General features: G+C 45.1%; 1 protein-coding gene and 1 long non-coding RNA gene across 2 annotated transcripts in view; both read right to left on the bottom strand.

Moving 5' to 3' along the window:
- The window catches only part of IGFBP7 (insulin like growth factor binding protein 7), a 68,392-nt gene that overhangs the window by 15,671 nt on the left and 29,337 nt on the right, over nucleotides 1-23,384 (bottom strand). The window lies entirely within an intron of this gene.
- On the bottom strand, nucleotides 2,663-3,920 carry LOC140597885 (uncharacterized). Its single transcript, XR_011999881.1, has 2 exons — nucleotides 3,792-3,920; nucleotides 2,663-3,246 (listed from the first exon to the last, which is right to left on the bottom strand). It is a non-coding gene; the product is annotated as an uncharacterized lncRNA (long non-coding RNA).

Raw genomic sequence — 23,384 nt, 5'->3', positions numbered from 1 at the left:
CCTAAATGAAGTTGCAGCAAGGAAGAAGAAAGTCCTAAGTTTGGAAGAAAACGAAAATTAACTTTATTGAATCAATGTCACCTTAAAAGTACCTTGGAGGAGTTAGAAATCTCCCGCAGAATTTCCATCTAGATGTACCTCCTTCTCCTCGGCTCCTTTCAATTAAGTTTTAGACACGTGACCAATTAATTTTAGGAATATTCAATCACAACCTAGAAAGAGCTATGTTCCAAGAAATCATGAAAAACGTAGACAAGATGGATGGATTTAAATTTGGAATATTTCAACTTTTTAAAAAAGATTTTATCTATTTATTCATGAGAGAGAGAAAGAAGCAGAGACACAGGCAGAGAGAGAAACAGGCTCCTCACAGGGAGCTGACATGGGACTCGATCCTGGAACCCCGGGACCACGCCCTGAGCCAAAGGCAGATGCCCAACCTCCTGAGCCACCCAGGTGCCCCGAATATTTCAATTTGATTCTGAAGAGGCTAAGGAGAGCAGTTCTCACAAAACACACAAATACCAGAAGATCCTGAAGCAGAATTTTTAAGTTGACCAACATTTCATGCAAACTAATTTACATGAACTTGTAGTAGAACAGGGTTAAGATTTGTTATCCTATAAAACGCATGAAGGTCATGTATAAGAAATATGTGAACAATTTCCTACTCTCCTACAGAGCACAAAACACTCCCCTGACATGACCTGAGATGGCCTCACCATGTCACCATTAAAAAAACACAAAAATAAAACACTCTTGGGGACAGGACACCTGGCTCTGGATCCTCGTCTGCTGCTTCTGGCCAAGAGACCCTGGAAAAGTCACTAACCCATCGTTACAGAAGAAACCAGGACGGGCCTGAGAATCTTCTCTTTGGGCTTAGAAGTGAATGTGTCCTTGAGAGCACAGGACTACAAGTCAAATGGCATCTTTGACATCCATGAAGTTTTGCAGTTGTGCTGCCTGCCTCTGGAGCTCTCACGGCCCACAGCAGTCCAGTGACCTCCTCCCCTACCTAAATGCAACATATGTGACTCATAACAAAGTTTGTTCTCTCTGCAATGAATAAGATAGAGCTTATTAAAGTATCAAATGTTACCTAGTGAGCCAAGTTTTTAGTCTGAAAAAGCTGCATAGAAGATGTTAGGAGAGGTCTTCTGAAGCTGAATACAGCCACTGGAAAACAGTCAAAAGCCAAATTTTCCCCAATAGTCAATTTTTGTCCTATTTTATTGATATTTAATCACACATATATGCATATATATATATTTTTTTTCTTCATTGTTTTCATTTCCCTTATCATCTCTTTCGTTCTCACACTAAAAATTCGCTCTTCTTACTTCTACCCAAACTCATTCCTGGGCTCACCCACCATTACATGCTCATTACTGCTTTGAAGCTTTACTTATGATAATGCGCTGGCCCACCTGGGATGTCCTTCCTCTCATCTATTATCTATGCCCCATCCTTTATTTGAAGCTCTAGGACTGAAGTGTCACCTCCTCTGGCACTTCTGTATAGCTAAGATTCCCACTTATTTCATCTGGGAAATTCTATTGTGTTCACTTAGTGCCATATGACTTAGCACATCATTGTTCTCTAATGCTTTCCCCAGCAGAGCTAATTGAAGATACCAGTGACCCGATGGAGTCAGAACTGAGCCAGAAACTCTGGAATCAGATGTTCTTTGCATTCACTGGAAGGAGGGACAGCCCAGATTACATGCAGTGGGTAAAGGGCAGCAGTAAATTCAGAACAGAATGTGATTAGCCATATGGGACTGAGTAGTTAGCCACAGTCTTCAAAATGCACCAGTGCACACACTGCCAAGACACATAACCAAAGTGATGCTAGAACCACTGCTTATTTACCAGCTGGCAGATAATTTATCACAATTTTCTTTAATCCTCCACTTGACTTTCTCTTGCCGTAAGCAATGAATCATGGCTACTGCCCACTCACTAGCCTGTTTGTATATGATCAGGGGATGCAAATTAATGTGTATATAGTAGTTAAGAAATCCCAACAAGGAGGGTAGGTCTGCTGGGGGTAAAAGATCATCAATCATCCTCACGTGAAAAACAGGGTTTCTGCACCATGTTGGGTTATACAATGGACATTACAGCTCCCGCTGAGTATTTATCAACATGGCTAAGACAGTGATGTATACAGTCTTCTCTACATTATGGTGGGTCTGCAAACCACACTCATCTGGACTCTCAGAGATGCCAAATCTTGGAATAGTTCATACAGCACATGTGTATTCATACCAAAAAAGGAGGGCTTAAGAAAGAACTGTGATACCACATATGGAGATAAAGAGTTCAGACACCTTGGCAAAAATCCCCAGATTGCATTCTGATAACACATCGAAGGGAAAAACACTAAACAAAAGTACAAACTAGGAAAAGAATAGTAGGAAGGCACTATGGCCAAGACGGGGAAGGGGATGAAACATGCAAAAACTTCCTGATATTAAATAAGGGGAAGCAGTAGCTCCATGGCTAATTAAAGAGCAGAGCTATCTGCCAAGGCAAGTCATTTTGGGAACTTCCAGAGGTGGGGTGAGGTAGCAGCTAACCTGGATATGGGACTCTAGCACACAGTCTCAAGGGTGTCAGCAGATGACAGCAAAGGCAGGAGGAAAAAGTACTAAATCTCAAGCAACAGAGGCTAGGTTTAATTTCATTTAGTTTAAGGCAAAGTCATCTGGTTATGGTAGCTACTATTAGTCATTTACACTTTAGTGTGAATGAAGACATAACAGTTTTTAATGATGGGGCCCTGTCAGACACTGCCGGATGCAAAAGTGTGTAAGAATTGCTTCCTCTCCTCCATATACAATCTAGTGGGATAGGATGGGGGATGCTTAACAGTTTAAACTACAAACAGAATTCTGGGGAGTTAAGAGACTATCTCGTGAGTTTGGAGCATGGACCCTGGAATCAGGAATCCTGTTCTATCACTTCCAAGTAGTGTGACAGTGCCCAAATTATTTAACTTCTCTCAGTCTGTTCATCTTGAAATGAGACAACAATATCCAAATCATTAGATTATTAGAAAGATCAAACAAGATACAGCAATTGGCCTGGAACCTGCAGCATGAGGTAAACAGTTCTTGCTTCTGTTTCAAAGCAAATTCCTTATGACTGGAGCTGATGAAAATTGTTTCTTCCCCAATGGAAACCACACACCACTTGGACTTGGGATGGCCAGGGAAGGGAGATGGCAGCTGAGTAGGCCCTGAAGTTCGGAAATAGGACTTCTGTTAAGGATGTTTCCATCTTCAGGGACTTGCCTGAGCAGAGGTGTGGAGGCAGGAAAATGCCTGCCTGCCAGCAGAAGGGCGAGCATGCCAGGCCGGCTCTGGGAGAGCACGTTGCACAAAAGAGGAGGAGCAGAGATCTGGGGTGTGTGTGTGTGTGGGGGGAGCTGGGGCTTTATAGTCGAGTGTGTCCCCGAATGTTGGAGAGGCATGAGGCCTTTGCAGCAGGATTAGGACACGGTGGGGATTGGGGGGGTAAATCAAGGTTGCAGCAAGGGGAACAGACAGGAGAGCAGAGAGTATTCAGGAGGAACTCATGCCATCCAGTAACTGCTTGGATGGGGGAAGTGGGGGCTGAGTCAAAAGGTGTGAGGCTGGGTAAGAGAAGGCTCCTACACATGCGCATGAGCAGGATGCCAGTCTGGGGAAGGGGGAAAGGATGCATCTGGGTCTTAGTTTGCTGAACTGGAGATACCATCTGGGGACTGAGGTCTGAACCCAATGGAAAGAGAGGAAAGGATACAGGCTGCGGGGACCAGGTGCGCCAAGGTCAATGTCGTCTAGTTCACCTTCTAGCCCTGGGAAGGCTAGGTAGCTTCCTTCGTGTGGAAGGCAGGCAGATTTGGCTCTCCATCCCATGGGCAGCTTCTCTGCAAAAATTCAGATAGCTGGTTGCATCCCCAGCCAGCCCAAGGCAGAGAAGGAGATGAGCCACGTGGCCATGAGCCACGGTGAAAGCAGGGTGCCCAGTGATGGAACCCTGGTGGTGGCGTACACAGGTCCTGTCCGCTACATCTCCTGACTCCTACTTAACCTTTGGGATTATTATTATTATTATTATTATTATTATTATTTAACCTCTGGGTTTTAATGAGACACCCCACTATGGCTCCAATTCTCAATGCCAAAAATCTTCCCAGAATGTATTAGCCCACTCCAGCAACACCCCCCCCCTTTTTTTTAACTCTAGTAGATATCATAGTGTTCACAAGTCATTCTATGATGATTGCGAATCTTGCAGTGTCTCAAAATTTTTACCGTTAACTCTGACCATGGAACAGGAATAGAAAGTTGCTTCTTACAATCTGTTGCTTACAAACAGATCTCTTATTGTGACCATGTTTTCTTACTCTTTTCCCCTACCTTGGGTCTAGCACAAGGAGGAGACAGGTACTGACCAAGGGTCTGACCCCTGGGGGTGACTGCCACCCACAGGTGATTCTGGTATACGTGGTCTGGGGTCACCTTGGGAGGAACCCTGCATTACGTAGAGCAAATCCATGAAGGGTTCAGATGGGTCAGGTAGAGCGGTCCCGGGGGTAGCCACGTGGCAGATGAGCTAACCTGGCTGTGTCGGCCACCATGCCAAGGGATGGGCTCACTTATGAGCTCACGCAGCAGTTGCCTACTACCATCACACCCCCCGACTGACTGATGTCCATACAAGTTAAGCGAGTGGGCTAGATTTTTATCTGGTTGGGGCATGTGCAAGAACTGACCTCATATGGAGAACCATTACGAAGGGCAACTCCCCAGTTATGTGGGTGTATCTCGTTAATGCAGCCTCGGAGATACATTTTCTCTACATCTCGTGGGCCTGTTCTGTCTGGACTATGACTCACTTCCCTTAAATCCAACCTATGAAAAATGCAGGTTACTTGTTCCTATGCCATAAGCACTGAAACGGGTGGGGAAGTTTCCACAGAAGGGCACTTTTTTTTTGCCACCTGGTTCTGGGATTGTTAGAAACCTGGACAGTGAGTTCCCCCAGGATGCTTCACCTTTGAGTTCCTGCCCGCTCCCCTTCCCCTCCATACACACCTGGTGCCTGGTGCTGTCAGGCGTCGGGAAGTGCTTTCTGGACCAGAGCATAAGAAAAGTCTCTTGGGGGATCCCTGGGTGGCGCAGCGGTTTGGCGCCTGCCTTTGACCCAGGGCGCAATCCTGGAGACCCAGGATCGAATCCCATGTCGGGCTCCCGGTGCATGGAGCCTGCTTCTCCCTCTGCCTGTGTCTCTGCCTCTCTCTCTCTCTCTCTCTGTGTGTGACTATCATAAATAAATAAAAATTAAAAAAAAAAAAAAAGTCTCTTGGAGCCTGGAGGTCACCCAGCCTCAAAGCTTCACCTTTGCCCATGGGCCCTGCGCCCCTAACAAGGGCCACAGTGTGCGCCATCCCCAAGACACAGGTGTTCCCATGAGCTCCACTTTGTCCAAGAAGAGGTTTACACCAGAGGGGTCCTAGCAAATCGCCTCCAGCCAGGCTGACAACTCTGGAAGAAGCTGCGGGAATGGACTGTCCAGCACAGTCACTCTTTCAGACTAGGAGTGGCCAAAAGGAGAAGAGGCGTCCAGTCTCCAGAGGTGACACGGGTCAGGAAAGATCTCACAGAGAGGCACCTGCAGAAATAAGCAGCAGCCAGGCACACAGAGCTGGGGGGGCAGGGGTGGGGTGGGGGGCTCCTGCCACCAGGAACTGGGCCTGCAGGATGGGGTCCTGCAGCATCTTACCTGGGGGGGGGGCAGGCTGCCAATCCTGGCTGCGCCCTGGACTCCCCCGGGAAAGATCAGGGCCCAGGCCTGGGCCACGCTCCCGGAGTTTCTCACTGGTCTGGCCCAGTATTAAAACAACAACAACAACAACAACAAGCACCCTCTCCAGGCAGGACCAATGAGCACACAGCTCCAGAGCCAGAGACGCTCAGAGGAGGAGGCAGGCAGACAGACAGGAAGGCGCAAAGTAAGACAAGAGGCGGGGAGGACAGATTTGAAGACAGAAGGCTTCCAATCTCCTCGGGGAGAGGCCGAGGGGCCCTGGGAGGTGCAGAGGGTTGGGGAAGACAGCAAGCTCCGGGAGCCGCTCCAGGGAAGGGGGCGAAGCCCGATGGCAGCGACCCGGTGTTGGTGCTTACTACTGTTCTGGCCACTTGGGCCTGGTGGGGGAAGGGGGGCCCCCGTGGACTGCATCTGGAGCTTTGTCGGAAGCTCTCAGTCGCCTTGGCTCATTTTCCTGAAATAAAGCAGTTGGTTCTCAGCCCTGTCCCTGCCCCCCTCGGCTACCTCCTAACTCCTACCCCCTGAAAATCTGGCCAAGTTGGGGCCCCTGCCCCTCCGCTTGGCTCCCTGAAGACACATGGGCCCTGGCGTGGGGAGGGCCAGGGGCAGGGTACTAGGGACCCCGGTGCCAGAAAACAGCACCCCCCAGGCTGCCGCGGAGCAGAGCGCAGGCCCCGGCTGGCATTTCTATTTGATGAGGTTTTCGGCCTCCAGGCTCCAGCTCCCCTAGAGCTCATTTACACTTGCCTCCTTGGCCGCCAACCCCAGACGTGAATCAGCCGCCCACAAAAGAGCTCCCCCTGTTCTTTCTCAGCGTTCTCATTCCCTCTCGTGCCCTCTGGTGATTTTCTTTCTTTTTTTTTAATATATATTTTTTTATTGGAGTTCGATTTGCCAACATACAGTATAACACCCAGTGCTCATCCCATCCAGTGCCCCCCTCAGTGCCCGTCACTCAGTCACCCCGTCCCCCCACCCACATCAGGGAAATACAAATCAAAACCCTCTGGTGATTTTCTGTTCTCCTCTGTGATGTTGGCCACAGGCTTGAAAGCTCTCAGCTATTTACCCCAAGACTCAGCCTTTGTTTATCTCCCCTTTGCTGAGTGTCCTCAGATTTCCCTCCCCCTCCCTGGTAGGATTTAGGGTTTCTTCTCCCACGTTCTGCATTTTCTAGGGCTGCCCCCCAGGCTCAGGCTAGAGCATAACACTCCTCCTACCTTGTGGGCTAATTCTCATGTGTGTGTGTCTCGGGGCTTGCTAGCTTTATAAATCACTGTGAAGGTGCTGTGTGTTCTGGCACAAGGGCAAGACATTCCTCCTGGGTGCTGAGAGGAAGTTCACATCACAGAAGGTGCTAGGCCATCTGGATTTGGGTGAGCTAGACTGTTCAGGGGGGCTCAGAAGTGCCAAACACCACCAGTCTGACAGTCAGAAAAATGGGTATGTCTTGCTGACCTCAGGGTAGGCAGAGCTATCTGGTAGGAGCCGGAGAACTATGAATAAGGATCTCGTATTTTTCATTAGTGAGGCAAATCATGCTTGCTCTCATCTGCTGGAGGACAACCTGGAGCCCATCTGGGTGGGTGTGAGGGATAGGACATTGGGGAAGCAGGTAAAGCAAAGCTATGTCAATGCACAGGGGAGTAATTTCTCCAGAAAAAGGGACCTTTGGGACATGGGAATGCTCTTGGCTGCTCTTCCCAGGAGTTACAGGACCAAACATCTTGACTTTGGCACTTTATTTTTAGGCAGTGATTATTTTTCTGTAATTAGTGATGCTATGGTTTTTTGTTTTGTTTTGTTTTAGTTTCTCTTGTTTTGTTTTCCTTAAGTTGCTCGTTCTTTTTACAACAGAGGAAGAAACAAGGAAGTTTTTCATGGTTTCAGTAGCTTGGGTTTTAAAATCTAGGCCGCTGTATCTTTGTGAGGCCTGGGAGCAACCACGTGCCAAGTACCCTGCAGGTGAGGTGACACTGGGGGAAAGCCTCGTCCCTCAGAACCATTTTTTTCCTCCACAGGTGTGCCTTCTAGAGCCACCATCAGTTCCAGGCGTGGAGACCTTATTCTTTTGTTTATGAAAAATAATTTCCTCATCAAGCAGCTGGGATTTCAGATTTGGCACCTCTTCAGAGCAACCATACATAAAAGTAGGAAAACTCATTCTTTATAAACTTGGGGAAGAAAATGTCCTCAATCTTCCTGAAAGTGACGTAAAAGCTGCAGTTGACACCCCCTCAGGCCTTGCCTTTGAACACATTCTCGGGAAATCTCCCCAGCGAAACGTGTGACCTCTTTAGGAAGCTGGAGTCTTCAAAGACGAAGCCTGTTCACAAGGGGGTTCATGCTTGTTCTGCTCATGGACAATGGGGAGGAGGAGGGAAAGTAGTCCAGGCTCATCTAGTCCATGGGAAAAGATTATGGTTTTTGAGTCTGTCAGTTAAACCAACACTTGAAGAGACGAAAATTCAAAGGAGACTCAAATAAGTTGGATGTTGGCCAATCATGCAACCTCTCTGTATTTCCACCCATATATCCATGTGAGTTTGGCCTGTGAAAACTGAGGGTCATGGCCTCTGGAGTGGAGAAAGGTCAATCTATCAATCCATTTCAGATAGGTTTTTGTTTGTTTTGTTTTAATGAGCAAGCAGCATTTTAACCTACGCAAAACTACTGAGGAATCACAATTCAACACATATTCTATAGTGTCAGCACTAGATAGCTTCCCCAATGTCATGTTAACACACTCAGAAGATGTTTAAAGGACAGACCTTTCCGAAATACACTGATGGGTCGGTCATCAGATGTAAAATTGGGCTGGCCAAAGATTTAATTCCAAATAATTAGGTGATATCAAAGGAAAAATGTCACCTCATCATCATTAACATCCATCCCTGTAATTAGAGCACTAACTTCTACTATTGCCTACTTGAATTTATTCTGGGAGGGAATATCCCCATGGAAAATGGCATAAAAGGTGAGAATGATCCACAATGATATTAACTAAACTGAATTTCAGCATTGCATTGGCACAAAGCAGGTAACAACAAGGAGCGGATTAATTCCTTCAGGCCCTCCACGAACTATGTGTTGTGCTGGTGACATGGGACGGAAAGATGGTTGGACTGGACTCCTGCCTGATAGGGGTTTACAATACAGAAAGTGCAGACAAGCATACAAGTAGATAAGCAATTATAATATGGATGGAGTGTTAACTGGTCCTATGATATAAATATAAAAAATATTGACTGAATACGTGAGAACTGAATTCGTGGAAGAGGAAAGGGCCTTTCAAAAGTTAAAGGTGGTGGGCGGCAAAGGTGAGGAGATTGCAGGCAATGGGATTAGCGTGCTCAAAGAAATGAGAGGTCACTTGCAGGAAAAATAATAATTTATATTGGTGTTGGGCTTTACACCAACCACACAGAGAGCTTTTATGTCTATTACTTCATTTTGAGTTTCCCAATAATCTTGTGAGATTAGCTAGTCATTTTACAGATACAAAAGTTGAGGTTCAAGGGCACCTGGGTGGCTCAGGTCTTATTTCCAGGGTCCTGGGATCAAGTCCTGCATCGGGTTCCCTGCAGGGAGCCTGCTTCTCCCTCTGCTTATGTCTCTGCCTCTCTCTGTGTGTCTCTCATGAATAAATATATAAAATCTTAAAAAAAAATGGTTGAGGTTCAGTAAGGCTAAGTGGCTTGTGGAAAGTCTCCCAGATTGAGAACAGTGTGGCCAGGACATGAATTTAGTTTTTCTTTCTTCTTCTTCTTCTTTTTTTAAAAAGATTTTATTAAATAAATATTTAATGTGACAATCAGTGTGAGAAAATACATTTCATGTTTTGTCTTACAAATCATTAAGAAGATGCCAGATTCTTAGAAAGTATCTTATATATGCAGGAATCCTATGAGAACTTTGTAAGGCAACGTTAACACTTAGTAAACATTCCTGGGCAGAGCCAGGCAATCCTTATCTTAGTGAAAATGTCATTTCTCTGGGATTAGATATGTTCTAGATTTATATCTTCATCTTGAGAAAAACTTTTTAATTGCCAGAAAGAGAATCAGGGCCTTATGTGAAAACATTTACTAAACTATAAAATCCAGAATAAATAAGATTTGGCCCTGATGTTTTCCCAGCCTCATTTCTTGCCACATCTCTCTTGAACTCTGAGCTCCAGCCATAGAGAATTCTTGTGTTCCTCGAATGTCCTTGCTCTCTGCTAATCTTTGCAGATATCATTCCTTTTTCTGGAACAATCCCTCTCTCCTCCATTTCTCACTCCTCCCCACTTTTGCTTAGTTAACTCCTAGGTATCTTTTGGGTCTCAGCTATCTTTTTGTTTAATGAATCTTCCTTGACCCTTCCTTCTTCATCTCCCTCCTCTCCTTTTCACCCCTTCCCTGCACCCAATTTAGAATGGGGGCCTCTTTTCTGGTTTTTACCTGGCTCTCTGTATTGACTCTCATCCTAGCATTTTTACAAGGCAGTCTGATTGTGTCTACATAGCCCATCACACTGTGGGCTCAGTGCTGGTAAGGACCTGTCGACCTGCTCTCTCTAGTTCTTTCCTGTGTCCCACTGCCTAGCACTGAGTAGATGACCAATAATACACTGCTGAGTAGTTGATTGAAACAATGCCTCTAGTAAATTATTCACCAGGTTTAATATTTTTAGTATTTTCATGTGAAGGTTTCAATAGCATGAGTTTAGGAACCATTCCAAGAAACTAGCTTTTGTGTTGTTGATTATTAAAAGTGTTCGGGGGGCGGGGGGGGGGGCTAGCCAGCTATAAACTACTTCTGTTCCAGAGTTTGTACAGGGCATGTCTTAGCATTTGGGAAAGGTGAAAGTGCAGAGATTTTGTTAACTGTGGCCTATTTAAAAGCCGGTCCTCAACCATTCATAGGTACAAACAGGTCAATGCTTCGGTCTGCCTTTCTTATGTTCCTGACTCAGCTACTCAACAGAGCAATCAAATGGCCAGAATTGCTGATTCTGTATTTTTACCCTTATACTAACATAGATCACATGTTCAAAAAAAGTCTATACAAAAATAGCAATCTCATTTAAAAACGTAGATAAAACCCAGGAGACAAAAGATAAAGACTGAGTCTGTAGCAAATGCTGCCTGATTAGTCAATTTGTGAGATTTAAAAATCCAGGATCACTGCTCAGACTTTTGTTGGGAGAAACCAGAGTAAAAGTGGTGTAAATACTTCAAAGCGCCAAAGTTCAAATCCATGTTGACCAACGATATTGTTATATTAGAAGAGATGGATTAAAAAAACAGCAAAGCATAAGCCCCACTTACCCAAAGATGTTAAAAACATTTATATCAAGTTTTAAGTGAAAAGGTCTACTTAAAAATCTGTTTCCAAACAGGAAAAATTGCTGATTCCACATGGAGAGGAAATGTTCCAGTGGAGGGACAGGCCCTTTCTAGTGGGATAGGAATGAGTATGAGATTCACCTCTTTTAGTAGAGAAGTCCTTTCCTATTAATGCTTTCATTCTCTTAAAATATCATATAGGCCGTGACTTTTAGACGTAGAAGGACCCTAATATACATCTTGTCCAGATCTTCATTTTACAAGTAAGGCTGGGGGTGGGGGTTGTGACCATTTGCCTTTGCTCATCACTGGATGCTGGTAGCAACAAAAACTAGAACTATGTGACTTCATCTCCTTGCACTTTATTATTAACTGAGGAAAAAACATTATCTGTCCTCGATCAGCTGGCCACCATTAGGTGGGGTGAAGCTGAGAGATCAGAAAGGTGCTGAGCAAAGCCATTAAGCATCCACAGCTCCATTTCTCGGCAGATGGGCAGCACACAGTTTAGTTGTGGGAATATGTCTAATTTGCGTGAGTAGAACATGGATAAATAAGATAAGGCTGGCTCCAGGAAAGTAACTCCCCCAATTCCCCTGAGCCTTGAATTGGGAAAACCACCGCCTACTCTGGAATTTGGGAACATCACAAATGGTCCTCCTGGGTAGAACTCCCCATGTGACCCCAGCCCACGCATGGAGGCTTGTCAAGGTCCCAGGTGCTGGCTCACCCATGGGCTATGGCTGGGACAGAAAAAAATAAAAACAAAAAAAAAGATCCTCCCCAAGCACACACATAAGCAAAAACTCTCTCCCTGTGTCCTCTGCCAAGAGAGCTGGAGCCAAAGAGATGAGTTCGAAACTCTGATTCTTCCCTCAAGACAAATAAACTCAGTCTACGGAGGTTAGGAAGGCAATTCAGGCAACTTTCTTCTAAGTAAACACAAGTTAAGCTTTGGAAAGGGCCTTTGGAGAAACATCGAGGCCCACCCCAGAATCTGACTTCACGGGGAAAACAGAAAAGGGTTCACTCCTAAGCTCTGGAAATGCCAACAGACGGACATGCACAAAGGGGCAAGTCCAGGGACAAACGGCAGCAAGATGTTAGCCCTCCTCCGATTTCACAGAACCGTGGAGTCTGGGTTCTGAGCCAGCTTCTTGCTGAGCTGAAGAAGCATCTTCAGTGCAGCGGAGAACCTGCGGGTACTGTTCAGTTTCAGCGACAGCAAACAAAAACCTGGTTGGTAAAAAGTACTTTTTCCCTCCAGGAGTGCCCAACTCCTGGGCTGGCCCAGAGCACCTACCTTTGTTCCCGGGTCAAAGCCACTGCCTTTACCTGTATCACTTCTCTAGGGCACCCAGCCAGTTGTGTCCCTAGTTCTCTCCACCACACATCAGCCCCACGACAACCACAGAAGTGAGTTTGTGTCCAAATCTGTCTGTCTTGCAGCATCACTACAATATCCAGTCCAGGTCCTATTTATAAATCTTACTGCACAGGCCTCCTCGTCCCCTTATCAAATCTTCCCTCTCTAGGCACGACCTAATTCTCCTCCCCTTGCCTGTGGGCTGGACTCCTCACAAATAGAATGCGGCTAAAGTGACAAAGTAGGACTCCTGACACTAGGCCATTAGCACAGAAGCTTCCGTCCTTTTTCTAGGGTCACTTGCTCTAGGAGAAGCCAGCTGATGTGCTGTTAGGATGCTCCAGTAGTGCAATGGAGAGGCTGTGTGATGGACTACACACTTATAGTTACAGTCCTGTGAGTGAGCCAGTGTGGAAACACATCCTACCAACCCCAGTCAAACCTTCAGATGACTGCAGTGCCCATTCACATCTTGACTGTAACCTCATGAGAGATTCCAAAGCCAGAACTACCTGGATAAGCCAGTCCTAAATGTCTGACCCATACAAAATGTGTGGGTTAATAAATATTCTTTGTTGTTCTAGGCTGCTAAATTTTGGACTAATTTTTTTTGTAGCAATAAATAACCGACACAACATCTTTGAACCTTCTCTACCATCAACTAGTTCCTTAATTAATCATAATCCTCCCTGGAGAATGAGGTTTTTTTGTTTGTCATAAAGTCCTTTCTCCCAAGGATATACTCCCACATATTCAGAGTCCTCATGATGGATATTTACTGATTTCGGGCCATTATTGCTCAATCCCAACGAGATGACTAAGGAGATGATAATATGTATTCTCAAGGACTCTTCTTAACCGTTTTTTGTATCTGCTATCTTACAATCTTCTATGTTACTTCATCATTATATAATAAAGAATCGGAACTTCTATCACCCCAGGATCTCTAAAACAGAAGCCCTAAATGTGAGCGTTTGTAACCTTAAACAGCCCATAGAAGATATAAGGGACTTTTTTTGCCCCTTAAGAGTCTCGTATTTACACTTTAATGGTGAGTGAAATTAACCTGCCATAAACTACAACATGGATGAGCCTTGAGGACATTACGCTAAGTGAAATAAGCCCGTCACAGGACAAATATTGCATGATTTTTATGTACATGAAGAGCCAAACTCACAGAAGCAGAAAGTAGAATGGTGGCTGCCAGAGGCTGGAGGGAAGGGGAAATGGGGAGTGTAGAATTTCAGTCATGCAACATGAAATTTCTAAAGATCTGCTGTACAACAATGTGCACACCATTAACAATACTGTACTGTACACTTAACACTTTTTTAAGAGGGTAGATTTCACGTTACATGTTTTCTACCAAAATGAAAACTAAAAAAAAAAAAAAAAAAAAAAAGGAATAATGAGATTAAAATGACCTTATTCCAAGATTTATAGCAGTGATTTCTTTTCTGTAACACCCCAGAATTTCTCCAGTATACGTGTCATGCTGTCTTAAAATTCCTCAAAATTAAACAAATTTTTATTTGTTTTTATATTAATAGATACAAACGTTGCACTCTTCTTCTCGGAGGATTGTCAGGATGGGAGAGGAGGAGGAAGAAAGTCATATAAACCAAAGGTAAGGTAGGAAAACAAGGATAGTAATAAGCCCAACAAGTCTGGGAATTGCTGATCTGGAGATGTGTTGAGGTTTCACGACAAGTGGGCTTTAAAAAATACCCAGGCATCTGAAGAGCAAGACTCCAATCAAAGGTCTGATGTCACCAGGTCACTAGCTCATTCCCCCAACACCAAAGACCTGTAGACACAATACCCAAGAGAACAGGGAAAAACAGAAGCCAGTGAAGACTCAGATAAGCAAGAAGCTAAGGCAGAGATAAGAGGAGCCTGGTAATATGTCAGTAATGGCAGAGAAAAATAAGGACGGAAATACTTCCCATTCATTAATATATGGTTGGGATAAAAAATGATTCTTTTTTTTTTTTTATTGATTCTTTTACCTCATTTTCCACAGGAAGAAGGAAAAAAGATATTAAAAGAGAGTAAATGGCACATTAAGGTTTGGATTTTCACAGTGCAAACACAAAATTTTCCCTGCCGGGCCTTAAACCAGGAATGGGGTTAGCGGAAGGCCCTGAGGGAAGTGAAAGGAAACTTAATGTCTTCTAAGGACAAGGAGAAAGGGACAAGTTATGTTTACATTGAGGACATCCTGTCATGCTCATGCTCTCCAAGTGGACCGGCAGCCGGGGTAGGCTTTCTCTTCAGTCACTTACTCAGCTTGCTACTTCTTTTTACATTAAAAGCAAATTCCCTGAAGCTTTTCAATTGCCAGTCTTGGGTGTGGAACCCTTTTCAATGACAGGAGAGGAAAAAAACCATGGAAGGAAGACCCTCTGGTTGAGACCACAGAAACGTTCTGAGCCCCTTGCCCAGACATTGGGGGGGGGGTGCTGAATGCCTGGCTTGGATCCCCCATGAGGCCTTCCTCCAGCTGTGCTCCCAGAGGTGGGGATGAAGGAGACTCCCACACCCTCCCACTGCACTGTTTAAGGACACAACGCTACCATCAAGACACACGGACTTGCCTTGGGAAGGAAATTCAAACTGGTGTGGAAACCCAAATGGTCATTTGTGTCTCTTGGGCCATTTTGGGCTGGAGGGAGCCAAAGAGAAAAATAAAGAAACCAAATGAGCAGAGAGAAGTTGGGCAGGGACCACAGGTCGGGCTATAGGGGGCACTTCCGAATGCTGAGATTGGTCTCTCAAGGTTGTCCACGGCCCCTCCACCAAAACACAAATGGAAGTTCCTCCATCAGGAGACCTTTAGCATCAGAGTTGTCCTTAGGTTTCCCACAGGAATCTTAGGTGAGTCTCTTTCTCCCAGAAGCCCACCCAGAGCGAGACATTTTCCCCTCAAAATGTTGATCAGACTCACTGTACGATGTCTTAACAAGAAATTAATTTTATAAAGAGGCTGGTTTAAATAAAAATGAAAACCAAAGACATACTCCTTCCACATTTGACAGAGGTCTTCCTAGCTTTGTTTCCTCTCTCCTGCCTTCCTCTCCGCCCCCTACCCCCCAAATGCCTGATTGTCTTATTATATTAACCGAGATTCTGTTTATCTACACATTTCCATTATGGCTAACATCAAAAAAAGCCAATTTCCTGCTGAAAATCACATTTCACAAATCCCTTTGGGGACAGCAAAAAGTGCAAGCCATTTAAAAAGATTAGTTTGTGGGAAGAAATAGTAAGTCCCAAATCACTCCTCTGCATTATGCTCTAGTTAAATGAGGTGGGCGCCCCAGGACACGTTTATAATGATGGAAAGTCCTCAATCTCCTCCTGCAGGCCTAAACCTCCCTGAGTCTTTAACTGTTCTCCAATCAAATCAAAACGTGTGAATGTAAAGCCAAAAGCTTAAATAAGAACACCTTTGTTTTCTCTTATGGATGTCTGAGACAACCCAGCTGACAATTTTGGGGAGGGGGTTAATAAGCAATGAACACTGGGGTGGGGGGAGCCCTCGGTGCATTTTTCTACTGGAGTGAGATTGATAAATCTTGAAAAACAAACGTGATCAATCTTGTGGATCAGAGTCGAATGGTACCACACAGACATCTCAGTTTATTAAATAACTTACTGAAATAAAACTGCTAATTACAAAGGCTACTTTATCTGCAGATGGGCTCTCCCAGTGTGTGTTCACCTTACATTATTTCTCCTATTTCTCCTGTGCTGAACACACTGGATCCCGAGGTTAACAAAGTCCCTGGGGCCCATGGGCATATGGTGGTGACAACGTCGGGCTGAAGGAAGTATGCGAGTCAGTTCAGGCTGCAGCATGAGTATATTATGGCCAGAAGTGCTGCCCATCAACGCACAAGTCTACGTCCTACTGAAGGCATGTATTTTTGATACATCTGGAGTGTGAAACACCAGCTGGAATTCACTAAGAACGCTCCTCCTGTTCCGGCCTTTGGAAAGCCTCTTCTAGTCAAACACTGCATTCCATGCTGTCACTGAGTGCACACATGTCTCATCACATCAGGAGAGTCCTGCATGCGTAGGGAGAGGAGAGTCAGTCGGTAGGAGGCCTCCTTGGGACTCTCACATCTAGCATCTCCTTCTTCCATCTGTGCTGACAAATGTTTGCTTCTGTACGTTGTAAACGTCTGGTGCTGATCACTCGGGCTTAGATGAAGCAACCCCAGCTCTCCAACACTGGGGAGAGTTCCAACACACAGGCTCAGCAAGCCTCCCTTGTTTCCCTGGTTGGTCACTGAGGGGGTGTGGGTCTCTCTGGGGGAGGGACCTGGGGGCCCCCAGCCCTCAGATGCAATACTCAGCCCAACAGAGGGGGGCTGGCCTCGGTTAGTATCCTAACAGGTCAGACACAAGGGAGCCACACGGCCTGTGGCTCGTGGCATACGTGGCATGGCAGATACGAGGGTAATCAGGAGGGCAGATCCACAAGGGCTTTCAAAACATCGGGTTTGCTTAGGAGGGCTTGTCTTGAATAGCTGTTCTGGGTAGACTGAGGAACACCGGATGCGGGGAGGGAGGTGGTTCTAAGAATGTCCCAGAATTGCTTGAGATCACTAGGGTCTCTGGATCATGAGGATTAGACTAGAATGGGCATGGGTTTTGGGTGGCCTCATAAACTTCCACGACTGCACAGTAACCGGCCAGGTTGTAAGTCAGCCCAGATACGACCCCACAGTCATCACCACCACCTCCAACTTTGCTCACCACCCATTTGTGGAGAACCTTCTCAAGTGGGTTACCTTAGCTGACCCTCGGCACAGTCCTGTGGCGCTGACTGGGAACTGCAGCGACTGCTGGTACAGAGGTGAGGAACCTGCCTGAGGCCAGAGCTCACACGGCCCTATCCTGGTGTGAGGACACAGGGCCTCCCAACTGCCTGACCTGGTCTCCTCTTTGGAAACCGCGTCTCTAACCCAGAACAAACACATTTTATTGCTCGGCTCTCCCTTTCTTCCTTCTACTTGCCTCTGAAGGCCTCACAAGGTAAAAGTGAGCATCTGGCATCTGGGTTCTGCTCCCCATTCAGGCAAGTGTGAAAGCACCACAGGCTCCACGCACTTATCCTCCCACTACGTGGGATGCTCGAGCTTATTCTCCAGCTTTACCTCAGGGGCTTCCCACACTCTGGCCAAAACTCTCCTTTCTCTCATCTCGAAGTTCTTTCATAATACCCCATTTGCTTTCTGGCTTATTCTTAACATTCTAATAAAGGAGTCTTCTTTTAAAAAAAAAAAAAAAACACCTTTCCAGACAGCTTGCTTCTTTCAAGCCTTTCAATTAAAAGAAAAAAGATCCAGCTCCCAAATAAAAAAAGTTACCAGCACCCAAGTACCGTCATGCTTCAGGAACTTAAATTGCACTTCATTTGGTATAATCTGTGTTAAAACAATATAGCATTACCTACTTTGAATGCACTAGAAGCCCTCGGGGCCGAGTTGTGTTTTGTGTGAGAGATACTAAATCTAGTTAGAACTCAACAAGAAACAGCGCCATGTGGGGCAATCCGTGCCTATTGGACCCTTGACTGATCACATTTCAAAGCCTAGTGCTTTGCTAAAGGGCATCTGACTTTAAGAATAAGCAATCCTATTACTCAGAGCCTTCTCTGCACACCATAGCTTTGAAGGAATTTGATAGTTTGCAAATTCAAAGTTGAAAATTAAAAACCCACGAATAAGACTTGAATCCATTTATTCATGGTAAAATGAATATAGCTTTGAAAAGTCTATCCTCATTAGGATCAGTTCAGTGTAATCTGTGATCTGGCGTGAGGCTGCTTAACTAGCTTCTTGTTCACGACAGGAGGACCATTTTCCTAAAACAAGCTCTGCCTTCAATAGACTCAGGAGATACCACAGAATAATATTAACTTAAATTTATTTCTTTTTCAATAATGTTTCATTGTTTTTCTTAATTGGTTATTTTTATTTTGCCACATTTACAGCCCCTCTTCCCCTACTCCCAAAATGCATTAAAATAAATCCTGGCCCCTGCAGGAGTGATCAAAGCTTCCCTGTTCACTGAGGAATGTCCATTCCTACAAGGTTGGGGAGGTTTCCTAACTAATGAACTAGAACACTGTCAGATGTCTGGTTGCCAAGTAATATATTAAAGTGCTTTTCTAATGAGATTTCTGCAAGGTAACTATAAAACCATAAAAAGCACACTAAGCTTCAGTGAAGCAAAAATGTTAAAAAAAAAAAAAAGAACAAAAAGAAACCCAAACAAACCCAACAACCTAACAACAAATGCCTTTAAGGGAAAGGATTCAGTGCAGCAACTAAAAAGCTACAGAGAATGTGACACATAGAAAAATAAAGTCCAATAATTTCCAATCTGAAAGAAGGGGTGGGCAGGAAGCAGCGTAGTAGTTAGATCACAAAGGAGTCACCTGAGTATCTTGACATCTAGATCTTTAAATCTCTCCCTTTCCATGGGTCCTGGTCTATTTGTCATACAGATCTCTGATCAACATAGCTACAGATGTCCCCTCTCATAAAAAGGAGGAACATTTTTTCATTGTTTGAACTCGTGCTTGAGAATTTATGAATAGTCTATAAAAATCTTGAATGCTGAGGCGCCTGGGTGGTTCAGTTAGTTGAGTGTCCCACTCATGGTTTCAGCTCAGGTCCTGATCTCAGGGCTCAGTGGGGAGTCTGCTTGTCCCTCTCCCTCTGCCCTTCACTCCACCTCCATGCTCTCTCTAAAATAAAAAAATAAATCTTAAAAAAAAAAAAACTTGAATGCCAAGGATCTCTTTGTTACAAGTAATTTAATGAGGAATTCTTACTTAAAATACAAACAGCAGCAACAATACCAAGACTACTAGTTGAAACAGTTCGGGAAAGCTCCTTCCTTGCTCCTACTTGCCTCTCTGCCTTATTTAACCAAGGAGCCCACCATGACATCAATGAGGCTAAGAGGCTAGAGGCCAGCCCCCTTGGTCTGCATGCATGTGAGCCTATGGTCCTAGTGTGTTCTGCACTAATCCTCTCAGTCCTGCAGGCCTGGGTCCCATCCAAGAGGTTAAGAGTGGAAGAGACCCATCAAACAATGGTGTAGGGTCGGAAAACCAACGTAGAAGGTGATGTGGGGTGCTCGAAGAAGAGAAGCCTGGAGAGGGGAAGTACCCGTTAAATATCTTCTAACGTCTGAAGGAATGCCACATCAGGAAATGAGAAGTCTTGATTTTAGTTACCCCAGAACACTAAGATCAAAGTTACATTGCATGTTTAAAGTCAAGGTAGCAAAGCACCAGCAGTTAAAGATGTCCAACAATAAACAGACTTTCCTAAAATGTAGTCCTGTGGATATGAGCGAAGGCTGAGAGTTAATAGTGGGTGGATTCTTCATTTTATTCACAATTTCAACCAAACTGAATGATGGAGTCAATCAAATGATGGATTGACTCTATAATTTCCTATGAGATTTTCCAAAGGAAGTATTTATTTATCATCTTATTTATTATTTATTTTAAAGGCTTCTTTATTTCAAAAAGAGTGTGCGTGCGCATCTGCACATGTGTATCAGCTCAGGTCATGATCTCAGCGTGGTGGGATTCAGCCCCATGTGGGCTCCATGCTCAGCCTACAGTTTGCTGGAGATTTTCCCCCTCCCTTGCCTTCCCCCTCTGCTCCTCCTCCTGCTGGCAGGTGCGCTTTTGGTTGGTCTCTCTCATAAATCCTCTAAAATGGAACAGGATTTGTTTTCCTGGTTGAGGAGGAGGCTGGACTAAATGACCTTGCTCATTCCTTGCATCCACCCTACTCTGTTATTCTATTCCACATGGCTTTCCCCGCCCTTCCACTCACTCCTGCCCCCAGCTCCCCACCAACGCTTGACATGGACAGATAGATACGTTAACTAATTTAACCCTGTCAACAACCCTGTGAGGTTGGTTGGGGCTGTCCCCCATTTCACAGAAAAGAAAACTGAGGCCAAGAAAGGTTGAGAGTTTGCCCGAAGTCCCCAGGCTCATAAGTAGGTGTGCTGGGATTCAAAACTAAGTAATTTGGTTCTAGAACCCAGGCTCCCAGCCAAGATCCCATATTACCGTATAGGTGACCTAAGAGCCTGCCTGGGCAAGTCAACGAACAGATATACAGGCAAACCACTGGTTGTGGTGGATGGAAAAGTTGGTTAGAGGTCCGGTGTTTGCTTTCAATCTCCTTTGCTCAATCTTCCATAATTCCTCTAGCTCTAAGTTCCAGAGCTTCATTCGTGATAATTTCTCTCTCTCTCTTCCTGCAAAACACCTTTGCCCTTGATGGGTCGGTGATATAAATATGTACCTTCCATTTACCTGTGGGTTTGGGGCTTAAAAACAACAACAACAACAAAAAAAAAAACAATTGGCTCAGCCACGTTCCCCTGATCCCTGCTTGTAATACACACTGGGTACGTGGAAGGCTGGCTAATCCTGAGCTTACCAAGCCCTGAGCAGTCAGGCATTTCAGAAATGCACTTGGATGATGACTAGGAGGTTTCTCTAACAATGGAAAGTTCCCAACAGAACTGTTAGGGCTCAGGAGCACCAGCTCCCACACCCACTCCTGCCAGCCTGGGAGGGGCCACCTGGGCAGGCCCGACTCCCACCCGCAGGGTCGCCAAGCTGCCCAGCCCAGCTCTGTGTCTCCTGCTGCAGTCACTCATTTCTTCTTGTCTCACATGTTCTCCAGCCCCGATGATTAATGCCTTCTTTTTAGGGTGAGAAAAATGACCTTGCTGCCAATGCAAGTGAGAATCATTCATTCATTCATCCCATCTACAAGGGAGCACACTGCTCCTTGGCTGAACTCAGAGGATTCCTATTTGCTGTCTTCTTGCTAAACACCAGCCACTTCTTCAAGCAAGGGATTACGTTGTTTTGTAATTTTCTTTTTTTCTTAAAACAGAAAACAAATCGCAGGTGACTCCTTGCATTCAGTGTTGCTAAAATATACACCCCAGGGTAGTTCATTAGCAAAAGCCCCTTTTCTGCCCCCACCTTTCAACATGCTCGATGAGATGCAAATAGAACCATTTCAGTTTTCCAGTTGAATGGCCATGAAAAAAAGAGAGAGAGAGAGAGAGAAAGCAGCTCCTTGCTTATCTCTGTGTTACACATTAACACGGTCCTCCTTTGCGGAGGTTCTTCAAGGTAAGCACACTCTAAAAAGTCAAATAATTGACAAAATAATTATGCTGGCACTCCAAGGTCAATGCAAATACTGGGATGTGGCCTTCAGCTGAATACTGCATTAAAGCTTCAGTCTTCAGGAATGTAATAGAAAGTGAAATGCAAAGGGAAAGGAATTTCCCAATTTCTCCATGAAGATGTGATTGAAAAAAATAAGAGAGCTCAAGGGAGAGCAAGCTGGCAAGTCACGTTCTACAGGGAATCTTTGCAGGCACTCCGGTCCAGCGCTCTCTCCCCGACCTTGACATCTAACAGTGCTTTGCCCTATCACTCATGAATAATAATAATAAAAATCGCCACCAGCCTTAAAGCTACCATGAATCTTGCCTCTACCATCATTTACTGAGCTTATATGCTGGGCAGAGTGAAGGGTCTTCCTCTTTTTTTGGGTAATTCTCATAAGAATCCAATGAGGGGTGGGCAGCCTGGGTGGCTCAGTGGTTTAGCGCCACCTTCAGCCCAGGGTGTGATCCTGGAGTCTCTGGATCCTGTCCCACGTAAGGCTCCCTACAGGGAGCCTGCTTCACCCTCTGCCTCTCTGTGGCTCTCGTGAATCAATAAATAAAATCTTAAAAAAAAAAAAAAAAAGAATCCAATGAGGGGCTTATGCTTTTTAGCTCCATTTTACAGATGAGAAATCAGAGGCTCTGAGAGGTTAAATGACGTGCAGAGTCACACAGGTTATCAGTAGCAGAGCCAAGATTTCAGGGTAGGTTTAACTCCACGACTTTCATCCTAACCATGACTCCCAGTTTTCTGAGTCATGGCCTTGTTGATGATGGGATGATGGCCCTTTCCATCCTAACAGAGCCTATCACAGGTTTTGGTGGACACTTGAATGAATGAACGAATGAAGGACTACATAAATGAACAAACCAAGATGAATGTGCTTTCTGAACACTAGCCTTTTTAGAGAAACTGCTCTCAGAAAAGCAAGAAATGTCGGAAATGGAGTATGGGAATACTTAGGATTTCAAAATAAAAAATAATTTCTCTACCCCCTTAAAATTCAAAGGAAAGGAACTAACACAACCACATTCCACCTCCACTGGTCCTGAGTGCTCCTGGCTGTAGGGGTGATGGCTAAAATAATGGAAGCAGACATATTCAAAAGAATATCAACTTCAGATACACGAAGGGTTTTCCTAAAGTTAACACCCATGCCTCTCCTTCCAATACTGAACTCCCTCCCCTCCCCATTTAGAGTTTGCTGAATGACATTATTTTTCTTACTTTTTATTTAGAATCCAGCAGAGAAAGTGCCATGCTATCCACACCCCCTTCCCCCAACACACACCATCCAGGAAATGTGAGGAGATAAATCAAAGAGCCCACGAGGAGAAAGTGCTCAAAGATATTCGTTGGGTCAGCACTACCAATGAAAGTGCTTTGCTTTGCGTCACCAGAACTATGCTGCTTTCCTTTCCCCTGCCAGCCGGGTAACCCTGTCGGCTGTCTCCTCCCTGTCCTGGACCAGTGTTCCCAGAATGCCTTAGGTGGGTTGAGGATGCTGAAAGGTGCCATCTGGTCCACCTCACCTTTCCTCCCCCTGAAGTCAACACCCATTTCCTCTACAGAGCTTCCCCCTTTTGTCAGCATAGGAAGTGAGGATCCCAACCAGGA

Source organism: Vulpes vulpes, chromosome 2 (assembly GCF_048418805.1).
Source record: "Vulpes vulpes isolate BD-2025 chromosome 2, VulVul3, whole genome shotgun sequence".
Classification (NCBI taxonomy): domain Eukaryota; kingdom Metazoa; phylum Chordata; class Mammalia; order Carnivora; family Canidae; genus Vulpes; species Vulpes vulpes.
The sequence above is the reverse complement of the archived record's forward strand: the minus strand, read 5'-3'. Positions and strand labels throughout refer to the sequence as shown.